The 17,882-nt window shown below is 38.2% G+C and overlaps 1 protein-coding gene and 1 pseudogene across 6 annotated transcripts in view; one reads left to right on the forward strand and one right to left on the reverse strand.

The window, feature by feature from the left end:
• Nucleotides 1-17,882, reverse strand: part of MAGI1 (membrane associated guanylate kinase, WW and PDZ domain containing 1) — a 900,270-nt gene that overhangs the window by 270,026 nt on the left and 612,362 nt on the right. The gene's annotated exons all lie outside the window — the stretch shown is intronic.
• Nucleotides 1,697-2,485, forward strand: LOC102811609 (annotated as a pseudogene).

Here is a 17,882-nt window from a genome sequence, read left to right on the forward strand (position 1 = left end):
CTGTCTTATCATTTGAGAGTTTTTTTAATCCAGTGGCTCAAAGGAACTACTAGGGTTAAAAAGAAGCAAACAAGGCAAACCGTAAGCTATCGAGTACCAAATTCAATTTTGACAACAGCAACTGCAGAAATATAGATTTAAATAAACACACATGGAGACACACACCCATAAAACCTAAAAAGATCAGATGTACTTACTTAAATTGCTCATGGGAGCAGACAAAAGGGATACCTTTTTCCAGAAACTTATAAACCAATTTGTCTTTTTCACTGTTTTCATTACAATTTAAACATAAACTATTTTCTGGTGAATGAAAAACTCAAATGTACCTATCTACATTAAGAATTGTTTGTAAAATTCCATTTTAAAAAATGCAGTGGTTGAAACGAATAGTATTTCTTTCCCTTGTACTCTACTGAATAAGATTTCGTTTTGCTTAACTTCCTATCAAGAGAATACAAATAAATGACTTTTCCTTGAACTTTATAGTATGGAAAATGTAGACAAAAATCAGTGTTCATTAAAAGGTTTTTAAAATCATGAATGCAAAGAACGAAATCTATTAGTTAAGAAAATGGTGCAGAGTTACAAGAACATTCAGTTTACATCTAATTCAAAAGTTGAGAGAAGTTTATCAAACAGACCTTTCTACTTAATACTAAGTTACCAAAGAGTCCTCACTGATTGCTGATAAACCCAAGTGTGTCAGAGTAGAAATGTACTCTATAGGATTTTCAGTGGCTGATTTTTGGTAAATGGATAGGCAGGCCTTTCTTAGCAGTCAATCCTGTAACCTTTCACTTATCAGTAAATGTTTACATCACCCAGAGAGTCAATGAGTTCAATACATTATAATTATTAGATTCCATTAAGAGTTAACCAAGAAAAAAACAAAACAACCCACCCCCCCCACAAACTACCAATTTCTATCATTCTTAGGGTTATTACAGATGATAAGTCAAAATAATATAGCAAATGATATTTGGATTTTTAAAAAAAAGCATCTGGTAGGGTTTCCTATGGTATTCTTGGTAAAGGAGGAACCATGGATGACTGATGACCACATACAATGGGCATTAGTTGATGGTTTCATTTTGAAAGATGTCACAAAATCTCCTCCATATGTGACTTTGTCCCATTCAATGATATTTTAGCATCTAGCGTAGTGGTTACGATTCGGGCTGCGAGCCACAAGGTCAGCAGTTCGAAACTACCAGCGGTTCCACGGGAGAAAGATGAGGTGGTCTGCTCCCGTAAAGATTTATAGCCTTGGAAACCCTGTGTAGGGTCGCTATGAGTCGGAACCGACTCCACGGCACATAACAACAACAACACGAAAACAAAAGGGCAAGCTTATTCAAAAGTGTTGTTAGACTTCTGATAATTTGATGCATAAATGGGAGATTTAAAAATCCTTTTCTCAGTTTGGACAAATATACTCAAATTCACAACAAAAAAATCTTTTAATAAATCCTATTCTTTGGATGGGAAAATGGGGACGTTAAAAAGTTTGTGAAAAAATGAATGTAAAGGAAAATGGAATTTTCCCACAAATTTTGAAGGCTCCTCCTATATGGTGCATGTGGATATATGAAAAATATATATATATTGGGGAGTACGGATAAAAATGTAGTATCGTTTAACAAAGAAGTAATATAAAAAACAAGGAAGGACTTTTGGGTCTCTGAGCAGCAGCATGGCCGTAGGCAAGAACAAGCGCCTTACCAAAGGTGACAAAAATGGAGCCACAAAGAAAGTGGTTGATCCATTTTCTAAGAAAGATTGGTATGATGTGAAGGCACCAGCTATGTTCAACATAAGAAATATTGGGAATACATTAGTCACAAGGACTCAAGAAACCAAAATTGCATCTGATGGTCTCAAAGGTCATGTTTTTGAAGTGAGCCTTGCTGACCTTCACAACAATAAAGTTGCATTTAGAAAATTCCAGCTAATTACTGACGATGTTCAGAGCAAAAACTGCCTGACCAACTTCTATGTCATGGATCTTACCCATGACAAAATGTGCTCAATGGTCAAAATTGGCGGACCATGACTGAAGCTCATATTGATGTCACAAATGGTTACCTGCTTCACCTGTTCTGTGTTGACTTTACTAAAAAAACACAACAACTAGATTCGGATGACAACTCAGCACCAACAGGCCTGTCAAAGCCGGAAGAAAATGATGGAAATCATGACTCGAGAAGTGCAGACAAATGACTTGAAAGAAGTGCTCAATAAACTAATTCCAGATAGCAATGGAAATGACATAGAGAAGGTTTGCCAGTCTATTTACCCTCTCCTTGATGTGTTCGTTAGGTAAGTGAAAATGCTGAAGAAGCCCAAGTATGAGTTGGGAAAACTCATGGAGCTTCATATTGAAGGCAGTAGTTCTGGAAAACTAACTAAACTAAACTACTGGCGAAGAGACAGGTGCTAAAGTTGAACAAGCTATGAGGCACTAGTTCAAGAATCTGTTTAAAAGTCAGACTTTAAATGATGACAAGTGAAAGATCTTATTTGGGAAAAAACAAAAAACAAGGAAGGTAGTAATTGTATTTAATTTCTACTAACAATAAGAATGTGGCAGATCAGAGTCGCTTGTAAATAAGCACTTAACTAGTGTCAGGTGCCATCTTTAATACTTTATGAGCATTGTCTCATTAATGGATACCATTATGATCTCATTTTTATGGATAAGTAAATGAAGACCTAATTAAGACACACAAGTTTAAAGAATGGGCCAATGTCATGTGCCTTCTTCAAGTGGCCAGATATGAATCCAAAGCAGAGCAGTTAATGTAAAAACCTCAAGAAATGGGGACAAGCTTAGGGTACTGGAGGGAAAGGACGACAGCCAATCTTCCTAGAACAAAGTATACGGTGCAAAATTAAGGGCAACAGAGTGACCAGAGTGATTGCTGTTACTCTGGTGGAAGAAAGAAATTTCTATCCAACAAAGGTCATGATAATCTGTCCCTCAAAGTGGTTATGCACAGGTAAAAGGTCACATGTCAAACATGGACACAGGCATGGAACAAGCAAAGAGTTGAAAGTCCTGGTGTTTCTTTAAAACTGCAAGTAGTAATAGCGGTAGTAGAAATTGCTGTTTATGAAAATAAACTACATGCTACTTTCCCTTATCCATTATCCTTATATCAAGCTGAGCAAGTTAAGTTTTATTATGCTTATTTTAAACACAGGGAAACCAAGAATCCACAATAAGTCAGGTAGAGCACCAGAGAGTCATGATTAGATCTGTTTAGTTACAAAACCCATGTCCACCACACAGTTTTCTCTTCCAAAGATGTGCCAGACCAAGGATCAAATACTGCTTAAAAACCAGATTGTTTCTCTCAATTTACAAAGTTCCCAAAGGTTTAGTCTACCCAACAAGTTCAATTTAGATTGCACATTCTCTCACAATTAAAATGATAAAAGAAAAAAACAGGCCACAGATACATGAAGACAAAGTTATTATCATTGTGCTTTATGCAAAAAAACATAAAAACACATATTTAATTTCCAGTCAAGCTACCTCACGTACAGCTACCACCAGTCTGTGAGCAGAGGTGTGTGTGCTGCCATGATGTAGAGCAGATCTTCCAGACTAAGATGAACTATGACGAGAAGCCTGGCAATTTACTTCTGGAAATCCTATGGATCACAATCTTCCAATCCTGTTGTGCATGGGGTCTTGAGAAGGAGGTAACTGATTCAACAGTAATTAACAACATACACGTATACACAGGGACTTTGTGTCTTTCTATCAAAATAGAATCAAATTGTACATATTACTCAACTTGACTGCTCAAACTTATCTTTTGATAATAAATATATTTTTTAACAGTCGTTTTAGAAATTGAGCAAATGGTACAGAATCCTATACCATCCAAACCTTCACCCTGTCATACAGGCTCCATTATTAGCATCTTGTATTAAGGTAAACTATGTGTTGTAACTAATGAAGTATACTGATAAACTGACATTCAAGTTCACAGTTTTTATTAAGGTTTATACCTTTGTGTTATACCAAGAGGTCTTCAAAACTTCCTGGAAAAATTCTATATATATATTTTTTTTTAGTTCAACTTTTCCAGGAACTTTTTAGAGAAGGAAGTAAAACTATGTATCTTGTTTTCAGATAGTATAATTATCTATGCCAGGTATTTGACAAACTGCAGCCCACAGATTGGAACCTTAGCTTATTGTATAAATCAAGTTTTATTAGAAACAAGCACACCCATTCATTTATGTACATCTATGTAGTTCTATGGCTGTCTTTACCCTACAGTGGGAAGCTGAAGTTATACCAGATATCATATGGGCCACAAGTCTACAGTTTTCACTATCTGGTCTTTTATAGCATGTTTTCCAAATCTATGTAGAAAATTCAGTAGACAGTATAAAAAATCTCTACTAGAACTAATAAGTTAGTTTTTGGGGTTTTTTGTTAGCAACATGGCAAAATACAAGTTCCATATATAAAAATCAGTTACATTTCTACATTTTTATAATGAGCAATGAGAAATGGAAATGAAGACAGCATTTATGATAATATAAAAATGTAACTTATCCAGAATTACAAATCAGATAATAAAAGTGATTTCTGTTGTTGTGAAGTGCCGTCAAGTTGGTTCTGACCCACAGCCACCTGCATAGGGTTTCAGAGGAGCAGCTGGCGAGCTTGCACCGCTGACCGTGCAGTTCAAACGGCTTTGCAGTCTGGTGCATTACCCATAGCTCCACACAAGGACTCCAATAAAAGTGATGTTGTTGTTGTTCTGTGCCGTGGAGTCAGTTCTGACTCATAGTGATCCTACACGGGGTTTCCGAGGCTGTAAACCTTTACAGGAGCAGAAAGCCTCATCTTTCTCCCACAGAACAGCTGGTAATTTCGAACTGCCAGGCCTTGAGGTTAGCAGCCTGATTCGTAACCACTGCACTACCAGAGCTCCTTAATAAAAGTGATAGGCTTGTAAAAAACTACTCCCCAAAAAATAATGCTGAGCGAAATTACGAAAGACTCAAATAAATAAATAACTATGAGTCAGAGCTGACATGAAGGCACACAACCACCAACACCACCATCTCTAAACTGATCTATATCTATATACATGCAATCCCCAATTTAGGGCAGGATTATGTTTTGATAACTCTATCATAAATCAGATCTGTTAAAATAGATCTGACTTGTGATTATGAGGCGTGAGGAGGAAGTTCTGGGGTGTGATTCAAGTAGCTGCAGAATCTTGAAAAGATTTCTGTTAATAAAATATACGTAATTTTTTAAACGTCCATTATTATTCCACTTTCTTATCCATATCTTTATAGATCTGATCTTTATTTACTCTTTGGTATTGAAAACATTACATATAAATTTAGATATATTTTAAAACAGACATGAAAAATAAACCAATCATAAAAACTTACTCCAAAGATGAAAAAGACTTGGATAATGGTGGTACTGTTAAATTTGGTCACCTCTAGGACATTGTAGATCATTTGTATTATTTTAGCGAGTGAGGATAGCACATCTATTCAGTAATTTTACGAGAGCTGTCTATTTGGTCTTTCTCATTTTCCTTCATATAATTTACAGAAACATGTCATTTCTTCTCTAATCTGTTTTATGGACTTTAGCAAACAAAGGTTGGGTGTGTGTTTTCAAACTACTCAAGCTCCTAATTTAGTTTAGATTAAAAAAAAAAAAAAATCAATGTAAAATTTTTGACCATGTATTTGCATCCTCTTACTCAGTATTGTTTCTTTCTTCAGCAAGGCTGTTCCTCTTCAAAATCCATTAAGGCCTGATCTCTCAATTCTCTTGTGATGTATGAGCTGTTCTCTATCATGGAGAGCAAGTTCTAAAGTCAGTGTTCTTGCCATATGGATCTCTTCCATCATATTACCCTGATCAAATGTTTAGAGTGTGTTCCTATTTCTTCCATGCCCTCCACCTGAATTTTCCTATAACTTCCTCTCAGGAAGATACAATATTCTGCGATAGCATAAAGAATATTATAATTCTCCCAGAAATTACATAATGTTATCATACTTCTTTCTGTTGCAGCTACTGACTGAGCAAATGTAATCTGAAGGTAGTATATTTTGAAGGTTGAGAAGTAGATACCACACTTTAACATTTCAATTAAAATCATCTAAGTACAGAGGAAAAGAGCCCTGGTGATGCTGTGGGTCAGGTGTCGGGCTGCTAACTATAAGGTTGGCAGTTCCAATCTTCCAGCCACTCTTTGTGAGAAAGATGAGGATATCAGCTCCCATAAAGATCTATAGTCTTGGAAACTCTATATAGGGTTGCTAAGAGTTGGAATCCACTCAGTGGCGGAGGTTTTGGTAAGTGAGTTGGATGTCCTGGGGTATTATCACGCAGCAGCAGAATCTTGAAAAGAATATTCGGTAGATGTACAAATTGGGAAGTTTAAAAGCCAGTCTGCGCATCACACAGCTGAATAATCCAGGTCTGGTGGTTGCCTCTATAGTAGATGAACCTTAAGTGCCTTAGAGTCAATTCTAACTTCTAGCCGCCCAATATAAGACTTCCAAGGAGTGGCTGGTGAGTATGGACCACCGATTTTGTGGTTAGCAGTCCATGTTTCCTACAGCACCACACCAGGACTCTTATAGTAAACTGGCAGCTTATTTTTGCCAATGATTTTTTTAAAAATGCTTGGGAGTTTTCAGAACTTTAAACACTAAATCATAACATTGAACAATTGCAAGTGAACACTCAAGAAGGATAACATAAGCAAATTATGTACATTCTATACACATTACTTATAATGTGCTTGGAGTGGTTTGTGCCATGGAGTCAGTTCCGACTCATAGTGACCCTGTACAGGGTTTCCGAGGCTGTAAATCTTTACAGGAGCAGAAAGCCTCATCTTTCTCCCATGAACAGCTGGTAGTTTGAACTGCTTACCTTGTGGTTTACAGCTCAATTTGTAACCACTACGCTACCAGAGCTCCTTAATTACTTATAATAAGAGGAGGTTAAAAAACAACAAAGCAGACTATCTTAATTGTGGCTCATCTTAACACAAATACATCCTAATCAGGGACTACTTGTATTCAATGCAACTCCAAAAAAATCTAGCAGGCTTTTTTTGCTGAAATGAACAAACTGACTCTAAAATTCACAAGGAAATTTAAAGTATATAGAATATCCAAAACAAATTAGAAAATGAAGAACAAAGTCAGAGGACGAACACTACCTTATTTCAATACTTATTTTAAATCTCCAATAATCAAGACAGCAATGTGTGTAAAGATAGATAAATAGACCAAGAGAACCAATTAGGGAATTCAGAAATGAACCCATCCAGATATGGACAACTGATTACTGACAAAGATGCAAAATTCAGCCAAAAAAAATGATAATTTTTTTTCAACAAATGGTTCTAAAATAATTATATCCAAAAATAAAATCAACAGAACCCTCAAAATGGAGCACAGAGATAAAAGTAAACCTTAAAACTATAAAATAACGTTTGTGACTTGGATTAGATGATATTTTTTTTCTCTAAGATGCAACATTAAGTACATGATATTGTTATTGTAGTTAAGTGCCGTTGAGTCAGTTCCAACTCATAGCGACCCTGTATAGGGTGTCTGAGGAGTGAGTCTGAACTGCCAACTCTGTGGTTCAAACCGACTTTGTGGTCCAATGTTTTAACCCACAGCACCATTAATTTGGAGTATATCAAAATAGAAACTTCTGTTCTTCAAAATACACTGTTAAGAGGATGAAAACATAAGTCACCAATTGGGAGAAACATTTAAAAATTGTATGTCTCATAAAGCACTTATATAAAGAATTCTCGATTTCCAATAAAGATGGAACAAAAGATTTATATAAAGACTTGACCAATCAAAATTCAGAAGGGTTACGAAAGAGGGTGAGTGGAAACAAGAAACAATGGGATGAAGTGGGATAAGTGCTGTTGCATTGTGGGAACTGAAATCAGTAAGATGAGACAAAATGTACATGAATTGCTGAATGGAATACTGATTTGCTCTGTAATCCTTCACCCAATTCTCACACAAAAAGTTATGGATAAAAGACTTTACCTAAGAAGATACTGGGTTGTAAACAAGTGGATGAAAAACTTCCATATCATTGTTGTTGTTAAGTGCCGTCAAATCATTTCCGACACATAATGACCCTGTACAGGGGTTTTTGAGGCTGTAAATCTTTACGGGAGCAGAAAGCTTCATCTTTCTCGCGTGGAGTGGCTGGTAGTTTTGAACTGCTGACCTTTAAGGTTCGCAGTCTGATTCATAACCAGTTATGCTACCAGAGCTCCTTTGTAGATTAGTCATTATAAACATAAAAGTTAATATGTCAAAGAGACGACTGTTGTTGTTACTGTTTTTATGTTAATTCTGACTCATAGTGACCATAAGGCAGCATGGACTTGAAAGCACAAGACAACAACAATAGTTGATTATGTATCACGTATATATATTTGCCTCTATAGAGATTTTTAAGTTATTAGATATACATCTAATTTTATTTGCTTTCTAATGCCTTTTCGCACCAATTCACATATACAGATGACTTTACCCAACAGTATTTACAGCTAAATACTCAACGTTTTTAGTGGGTTTTGTTTTATGCTTGCTTCTCCCTCCCAACTCTCTCATCTACCAAGTAACAAAATTTAATAATCCAGGCAATGATAATTTTTAAGCATCCTAATATTGACCCTCTGAAATTAACTTGGGGTACTAGGACAATCAGTTTAGTAACTAATGTCACATGCATGCCAGACTAACATGAAAGTGGTGATGATTTATGGTCAATCCCATGCAGATATTACTAGGCAGTTACTGCATGCTTGCTCTCTCAGCTTTGAAGGGGACTCAAATAAAGGATTTCAAGTTTAATAGGTTAGAGCTAGCATAAAAGGTGAACTGTGTTTGCTATTCAACAGGTCTAGAGAATTCAGCTAATTGACATAGGAAATACTTTTTCATCCTCATTTTTGGGGGCCTATATCTCTTTGTACCATTCCATGGTTTCACTAAAAAAAATATTTTGTAGGTTTTATATTTCTGCCTCTATTTAGTCTCTCTCTCTCTCTTTTTTTAACTTTATTAAGTCTCAACGATTTTCTTAAATACAAAAGGAACATCATTTACCATTTACAAGTAATTGTTTCCATTTGTAAGTTTTGTGTTCCACACTAAATTCTCTTTGAAGCTACCTGTATTTTTATTGTGTTTAAAATTAAAGCACTTTGTCATGTATTATATCAAAGTTTGCTTATACGAAATGTCCTATGCCATTGGTTACACTTTTTAATGTGTCAGTCAGCAATGCTATTATTTCCATTCTGTTTGTACTGTTTCCATTGATGTAGCTTCCCTCCCCCGCCCCACCTTTTTTTTTTTTTAAATGTTGGCTATTTGGTCTCATATAGTTCACTATCTAAAGCACATTATTCACAGTTGATACTGTTTATTGTGTAAGCCAATCGATTGTATGGGTCCATGATGACCCACAGAGACAGTTTCAATTCCATGTGGAAAGGCTATCTCTGGGGGTTCCTCTCATCTCTTTTTGTCTGGCCTTTTAAAGAATTTTGAATCTCCTACACTTCTCATCCATTCTACCGGGAGCCTTCTATTGTGTTTCTCATCAGACTGGTCAGTACTGATAGCCAAGCACCATTTAGTTCATTGGATCTGGCGTTGGAAGAGGAGGTAGTTCATGTGGGCTAGTTGTCCCAGGGATTGCTTTCTTCTTTGACTTCCTTCATTCCCTTTCGTTCTGTGTGAGAAGCGACCAGTGGTTATAATTCACAGGTCCACGTGAGAAGTTTTAAGATACCAGATGCTACTCACCTCGCTCACTCCTACTGAGTAAGCCCAATTCACAGAAAGCTTGACTTTCTTGGAATTCTTTCAGCATGAGATTGTATGCTACACAGAGCTACACTTGGTTGCCTGTTGCTAGTATGAGTCTGTAAATTTCATCTTTCTCATCTGTAAAATGATGAAGCTGACACTATATTGCAGAATCGTGAGGGCTAGAGATTATGCAGGGCTACCACTGGGATGTAAGCACCACATCTACAGAGATTTTGTCTATTTTCTGTATCACTGAAACCGTAACACCAGAAGAGTGCCTGTTGTTGTTGTTGTTAAGTGTTTCTGAGTCAGTTCAGACTCATCGCAACCCTGTATAGGGCTTTGGAGGAGGCGCTGGTAATCCTGTACTGCCGACCTTGCACTCCAGCTCATTAACCCACAGGGCCACATAGGTGTTAAATAAATAGCCATTTAGTACATGAATATGTAAACAGTTCTTCACATATCTTGACACATAAAAAAGGAGCTCAATTCATGGACCTTGAAGTCAGACACTCTATATGCAATTTTTGTTCCCTGAAGTCATATGTTACTCAGGGGTCAAGGCAAATATCATGAGCAGGGCCAGGCCCAGGGTAAGGAGACTGAGCTGTCTGCCTTGGGTGCAAAATATAGTAGGGTACCAAAAAACTCAGCAGATGAAAGAAATAACACATTTAAAAAATCAAAATGTTGTTTTTGTTGTTAGGTGCCATCGAGTCAGCACCAACTCATAGCAACCCTATGCACAGCAGACCAAAATGCTGCCTGATCCTAGGCCAACCTCACTACTCTTGCCATGCTTGAGTCCATCCATGCTGCCACTTGGCCAATCCATCTCGTTGGGGGTCTTCCTCTTTTTACTCTGACACTCCACCTTACCAAACACAATATTCTTTTCCAGCGACCGATAACTTAATGACAATATGTCCGAAGTATGAGAGACAAAGTTTGGCCATCTTGGCCTCCAAGGAGCACTCTGGCTGCACTTCTTCCAAAACAGATCTATTGGTTCTTTTGGCAGCCCATGGCACTTGTAGTATTCTCCTCCAACACCCTAACTCAAAAGCATCAATTCTTTCTACAGTCTTCCTTATTCACTGTCCAGTTTTCACATGCATGTGAGGTTGCTGAAAATACTATGGCTTGGGTCAGGCATACCTAAGTTCTCAAGCTGACATCTTTGCTCTTTAACAGTTTAAAAAAGTCTTGTGCAGCAGATTTGCCTAATGCAATATATTGTTTGATTTCTTGACTGCTGCTTCCATAAGTGTTGATAGTTGATCCAAGAAAGATGAACAAAAGATCAGTTTTAAATAAAGACATATTCCGAATAGCGTCATGCTGAGCCATACTGGAGCCTGAGGTAAAAGGGCAAACTAGTCTTTACAGAAATGTTTACAGAAATGTTGCATTAAAATATTATTTATCTTGATGACTGAGTATTTTGTGGTTTTATTTTTTGGCAACTCTTTAAAACCATGTGCTTGTGGTGAGAGGCTCATTCACTAACCACACATGACAATCAAATTTGCCCTTGAGAACTTCTTTAAACTGCCCATGAAATACAAGACTCTAACCTCACCTAAAATTTAACGTGTGCTGTTTCTCTCCCCTGTTGGCACAACTCACCATTTCTCCAGGAGAGCCCTGGATGAAGAAGTTGGAGTCACACTGCATACAAAACCTGTGCTTTTAAACTCCAGAGTCACATTCAGCTCAGTGAGATGGGGAGACTCCTGGGAACTGAGAATCTTGGAATCTTGTTTCCTCCTTACTTCAGGGCACATCCTGAAGACAGTTGGATTTGGCTTCATGGTTCTCATTTGTATTCATTCTCATTCCCTTACTCTCTTTCCTTGTTCTTAGCCCTTCTCACCTCCCCTGCCCATGCCTTGTCTGTTTCTCTCTTCCTCTCTTACACTAACACACACACTTGACATGTACAACTTCAATGCATAAGTAGCGTGCCTATACTGGAAACCTGCACCACCTGCCCTTGGCTGTACCCAGCATGCCTGCTTGCTGACCAGATAGATGACTGGTTCTGACTGTTTGGGGAAACTGGGCTTCCACATATCACTGGTGATTTCCTCAGGCTGCCTAGTCAAAGGCAGCTCTGGCAGCTGGACTGTGTATTCTTTTTGCTTTTGCTAAGTATGGAGACCACGTTGCTTCCCACAAATTCACAGTTTTATCCTGAGATGAAATCGCACCATTTCTGCCAGGAATCACACACAGAAACATGGTTCTGTTTTGTTTCTGGACATACTGTATTTGATAAAATTAGAAGGGAGTCAACATATCAACATTTTCTCTGAAGAAGAGAGCTTAAACATATATATATATATATCAACCAGCTATGAAATTCCAGTGTAAAGAGATATAAAAAGATATGAGAAAACATTTTTTATTATTATAATTTTTAATTTTTTTTGCAGGTTCCAAACTTTGAGGTATAAGACATCCTCTCTTCTTCCTTTCTGTGCCCATTGATGGCATCTAGCCAGTGTCTGACTAATGTATGAGTTGAATGCCAGTTCCACTAAACATATTTATACCTATGCAGAGAGGCAGTCACAGGGAGGATGAAATCCCTCTGGTCCAAATTTCAATGAGAACAGGGTATTCCCCAAAAGCCCTCCTAAATCAAGTTCATTTTGGCGGTCACTGATCACTGATACAAAACAAAACTTGGCACTCAGCCTCCCATGGCAGAAGGGAGGCTGGGTAATTATGTGCATGTAACTATTCATGGGGTGCCTGCTCCCGAAGCTCAAACCAGGCACTGTTGACCCTAACTGGGTCAGCCCTGGTGTCACAGAATGTGATTCTGTCAGTTTACCCCAAGTCTCTCCTAGGTGAGGTGACAGACTTAGCAAGGCCAGGTGACACATCAAGGGTCACATCAATAGTTTTTACCAAGGAACCACAAAGTTTTCTGGTGCCCTGAAGAAAGACCATTAGAGTTCAAGGCTGGCACAGGTTGGCCTGATTGAGTCCCTCCCTATGGTGGCTGGAGTGATACCCCACTTCCCATTACTCAAAGTATGTATTATAGTAGAAATGGATTAAAAAATGCAGGTGTCGTACAGGCACAAATTTCTCCTCCTAGGGCCCCTAAGAACATAGCGATGGATAGTGATTCACAAATCTCTCCCTTAATAACCAATACATCAACATTTTAAAAAATCAAGGAAACTAGACAAGCTCATGTGCATTCTTTCTTCATTAATGAATGTATCTGTTTCTAATGATAAAACTAGAATGATCTCACAAGATTATTAGCTCCCAAAGGGCAAAGAGCTATTGAGTCTCTTTCAGGGCTTTTATCTACAGCCAGGGTCTAAATGTAACGGTGAAGAAATATTGCATTAATAAGTGGAACAAAGAAGAAAGAGGAAAATATTGGAAGCATAGAAATACTAAAATGAAGAAAAACTCTCCCATCATTTCTCAATGCAGAGAGTGACTATTACCATTCTAGACTGTGTTCCGTACAAACACATATACTGTTTCAACATCATTTGAAATTAGAGCAGGACAACTTTGTATTCTCCTTTATTCCAACCAGCAACACATCTTGCATTTAGTTTTAACTTTTTCACTTCTCTCTTCTTTAACCTAACTACAGTGATAGCTAACAGTTTCATAAATAAATAAATCAATACACAGTAACCCAAAAGTCAAACACTTAAAGTCTTCCCTAACGTGAAACAACTTTGATGGTATAAAAAGGAACCTTAACCCTAATACACATAACAAAGCAAAAAAACTCTAGAGCTATTACATGGTATTCTCACCACAGGAATGTCATATATCTTTCCACCAAGTTAAGAAGAAAATGAACGAACCTAAAGACCATGAAACAGATGTGTTGTTCTTGTTAAGTGCCATCGAGTTGGTCCCACCTCACAGCAACCATGTAAAGGGTTTCTGAGGAGTGGAGGGTGGGTTTGAACCATTGATCCTGTGGTCAAGTGATAGCTCTGCTTTTTAACACCTTAGAAAGGTATTTTCAGTGTATTTGCCCAATGCAAGACATCATTTCATTTCCTGACTGCTACTTCCATGGGTACTGATTGTGGATCCAAGTAAGAGTAAATCCTTGACAAATTCAAACTTTTCTCCATTTATCATACTGCCTATTGGGGCAGTTGTGAGGATATTTGTTTTCTTTACATTGAAGTATAATCCATAGTTGAAAGTTGTAATCTTTGCTCTTCATCAGCAAGTATTTCAAGTCCTCTTCACTGTAGCAAGCATATCATAGGTTGTTAATGAGTCTTCTTCCAATCCTGCTGTTGCATTCATCTTCATGTAGCCCAGCTTCTTGGATCATGTGCTCAGGATACAAATTCAATGACTATACACAGTGAAAGGATTCAACCCAGAAACACACCTTTCCTGATTTTAAACCACACAGTGCCCCTTTGCTCTGTTCAAATGACTGCCATTTGCTTGATGTACAGAATCAATTAGCATAATGAAGTGTTCTGAAATTCCCATTTTTCTCAATGTCATTCATAATCTGTTATGATCCATGCACTGAATGCTTTTGCAGAGCCAATAAAACACAGGTAAACATCTTTCTAGTCACTACCGTAGATTCAAAGTGTAAAATGACATTATCATGTTAAATAAATGGTTTAGACGATATAATTGCCAAGTTCCTTCTAGCTCAGAAATTCATTCCAAGTGAATGTTTTTATTATAGGCACCAAAACATAAACTCCATAAAGGCAGAGATTTTACACTACTTTGCTTACTGTTGCATTCTCTGCCCTAAAACAATGTGTAGCATGTAATGGGCTCTGAACAGTCAGTGAATACGTTTCCTGATGACAAGGAATAAAGCTTGTATTTGTATGCATTTCTGGTTCTAGCCTGAACAGTGCTAGGCCTATAGAGAAGGTGCTGTATTGTCTCCTAACATAGGGCAGTGGAGGCACAGTGGCAGAACTCTTGCATCTTATGCAGGAGACCTCAGTTCAATTCCTGGCCAATGCACTCAAGAAAAGCTACCAGATGTCTGACACTGGAGGCTTGGATGCTGCTATGATGATGACAAGGTTTCCGTAGAGCTTCCAGAACACTGTACAAGAAAGGCCTTGAGATCTACTTTATAAAATCATCCAGTGAATTGCCTATACATCCTAATGGTCCGACGATTCCATGGTGCATGGGGTCCCCATGAGCTGAAGGCCAACTCGATGACAGCTAATGACGGCAAATCTAATAGCTACTTAAAAAATCAGAGTTGGCTGAAGGACTCACAGACCTCCCTCAATATCCTCAAGAATATGAGCAAAAGAGCTAATTTTTAAGACGTTGCACAAACACTAAAGTCCGATGACGGTAGTGGTTGTTGTGTGCTATCGAGTCAGTTACAACTCATAGCAACTCTGTATAGGGTTTCCAAAGAGCGGCTGGTGAGTTTGAACTGCCAACCATGTGGTTCAAACTACCCTCATGGTCCAGGGCTGTATCCTACAGTGCCACACCAGGACCTTGTGGGATTCTTATTAGGTGCATCACGTCAGGGAGGGTCACTGAGGGTGATGTAAATGTGATTCTGAGCATGAAATTGAGGTCAAATAAGACAACTGTGCAAAGTAAGCTTCTTCAGAGAAGTTGCTTGGATTTTCCATTATGTTATGACCTCATTTCTCCATTTTAAAGTTCAAGGCTGACATGAGCTGACAAATCATTGACAAAACTTCAACTAGCATCTAATCCTAGAATCCCAGGACTCGCCATGACTCTTAAAAACTTTGCTTCCATGAATACAAGTTTTCCAAAGATAGATAGGCCTCATCAGAAAACTAACAGTGCCATGAGACATGACTTAAATTCTAAAACCTTTGGAGTATGAGCACCATGCTCATACTTAATCTTTCAGCACCATCCAATAAAAATACAATGCTGACCACATTATGCACGTGGCATTTAAAATATATATACTACATTAAAGAAAAATAACGAGGAACCATGAAATGAACTTAATAATGTATTTCATTTAGCCCAACTTAGGCAAACTGCCATTGTTTAAACACGAAATCAACACAAATTATTAATAAACTATTTTACCTTCTTTTATCATACTAAGTGTTCAAACTCCAGTATGTATTTTACACTGATAGCACATCTCAATTCAGATACGCCACATTTGGAATGCCCTAATCACATGTGGCTGGCTACCCCACATGGCACTGTAGGACCAGCATCGGACTGTGAACCACAAGGTCAGCAGTGCAAACCTACCAGCTGATCCTCAGAAACCCTATACAGGATTACTATCAATCTGAACCGACTGGATGGCAGTTAACAACAGCACTATTTGGGCAGGGCAGGTCTTTTGGGTTTTTTTATGTTTTTATTGAGAATTGAGTGATAGTTTACAAGGGAAAGCATCACCTTTACACTCATTCTATCGTATCTCGTTTCACTGCAATGATTTCAATCCCCTCCGTGCATCATCATTCAACAGCATTTGCTTCCATTCCCTCTGGTTTTTGTGGGGGTTTTTTTGGATGTACACCGAAGCACTCAGGAATATATAACCATTTAAACAACTAAAGGGTGTACCCTGCACACCAGCCCCCTGGCCACCAGCACACAGCTCCTCTCCCTCCCTGAGTCCAAAGTCCTCAGAAGGTCCATCTCTCCCCGTCATCATCTCTGCCTCCATCTCTGGCATCGCTGCTTCCCCATTCTCTCTGTCTTAAAAAATGTTTTATTGTGAATTATGTGATAGTTTACATGGGAGAACATTAGCTTTACATTCATCCTAGCGTATATCGTTACATTGCCATGGTTACAATCCTCTGCATGCATGGACAGGGCAGTTTTAAATATTAATTGCTTTCTCAACGGGGGAAATGAACCCTGGTGGTACCTGGGGTTAGTCATTGGGCTGCTAAATCACAAGGTTGGCTGTTCAAACTCACCAGCTGCACCACAGGAGAAAGATAAGACTGTCTGATCCTGTAAAGAAGGAATCACAGAAACCTTACGGAACGGTTCTACTCTATCCTACAGGGCTGCTGTGACTGACTTGGCTGTTTTGGTCTCCCTTTGGGAATGCTATTGTTACTTCAAGAGGCATACTGTTTAAATACCATGTAACTGATTTTAAAACACCTTCTAACCTATAATGACATCTCTGTCATTATTCTCGACTCCAAAATATGCTTCCTGCGAGGAAGCTAAAGAAGGAAAGGATTGCTATGTATGACGGAGTTAACTTGTCTCTGTACGTTTTCCTGTGTTCTAACTAGAGCCCATTTCATTGAATTTCAATACCTTCCTTAGTTTCTTATAGTAGTATTATTGATGGTGGGGCATATATGAGCTAACTGCGAGATTATTTTGCTCAACAATAAAACTAATGAGCTGAACGACTAAACAAAGAGGAGAAAACGCAGAAGACAGTTCAAGCTCATTGACCTGCTCATTCTAACGTCACACCCCTGTTCTGATAGCCAGCACTTCCGAGTTCTAATAAGCACAGACTAGATGAGGGCATAGAGGAACAGAGCTTTTTAAGGACTCAAAGGAATGTTCTGAGTTTTTAATGAAGAGGAACTAAGGACATATTCGGGTCAGGTGGTAATTCACCAAGTGTGAATTACTTTGAAAATCTGTACCAAGAAAAGTTCTGTCATTTTCTCCTTGAAGGTGAGATTATTGCTTCTACTAGCCTCTCAACGGTGAAATGGATCCCCAGAATATGAAAGGCAGTTCAATTTGGAGAACTTTCCACAGCGACAGTGGTGTGAAGTCTGTAGCTGGATGGAACATAAAATAATTAACACATTGCAGAGCATCCAGACTCTGGCATTCTCTCTCTCCATTTCACTACCGATGGCTTCAGAAAGTTACTTTTGCAACAGAAAGCAAACTGGCTTAACTTTCTCCTTTGGGTTGGTTCAAGTATTGCTCAGCCTACAGAATGAGTTTTTCTGGCCTAATTCTAACCACTGACTCAGCAGACACTAGCA

Source organism: Chrysochloris asiatica, unplaced genomic scaffold, assembly GCF_000296735.1.
Source record: "Chrysochloris asiatica unplaced genomic scaffold, ChrAsi1.0 scaffold00046, whole genome shotgun sequence".
Classification (NCBI taxonomy): Eukaryota; Metazoa; Chordata; class Mammalia; order Afrosoricida; family Chrysochloridae; genus Chrysochloris; species Chrysochloris asiatica.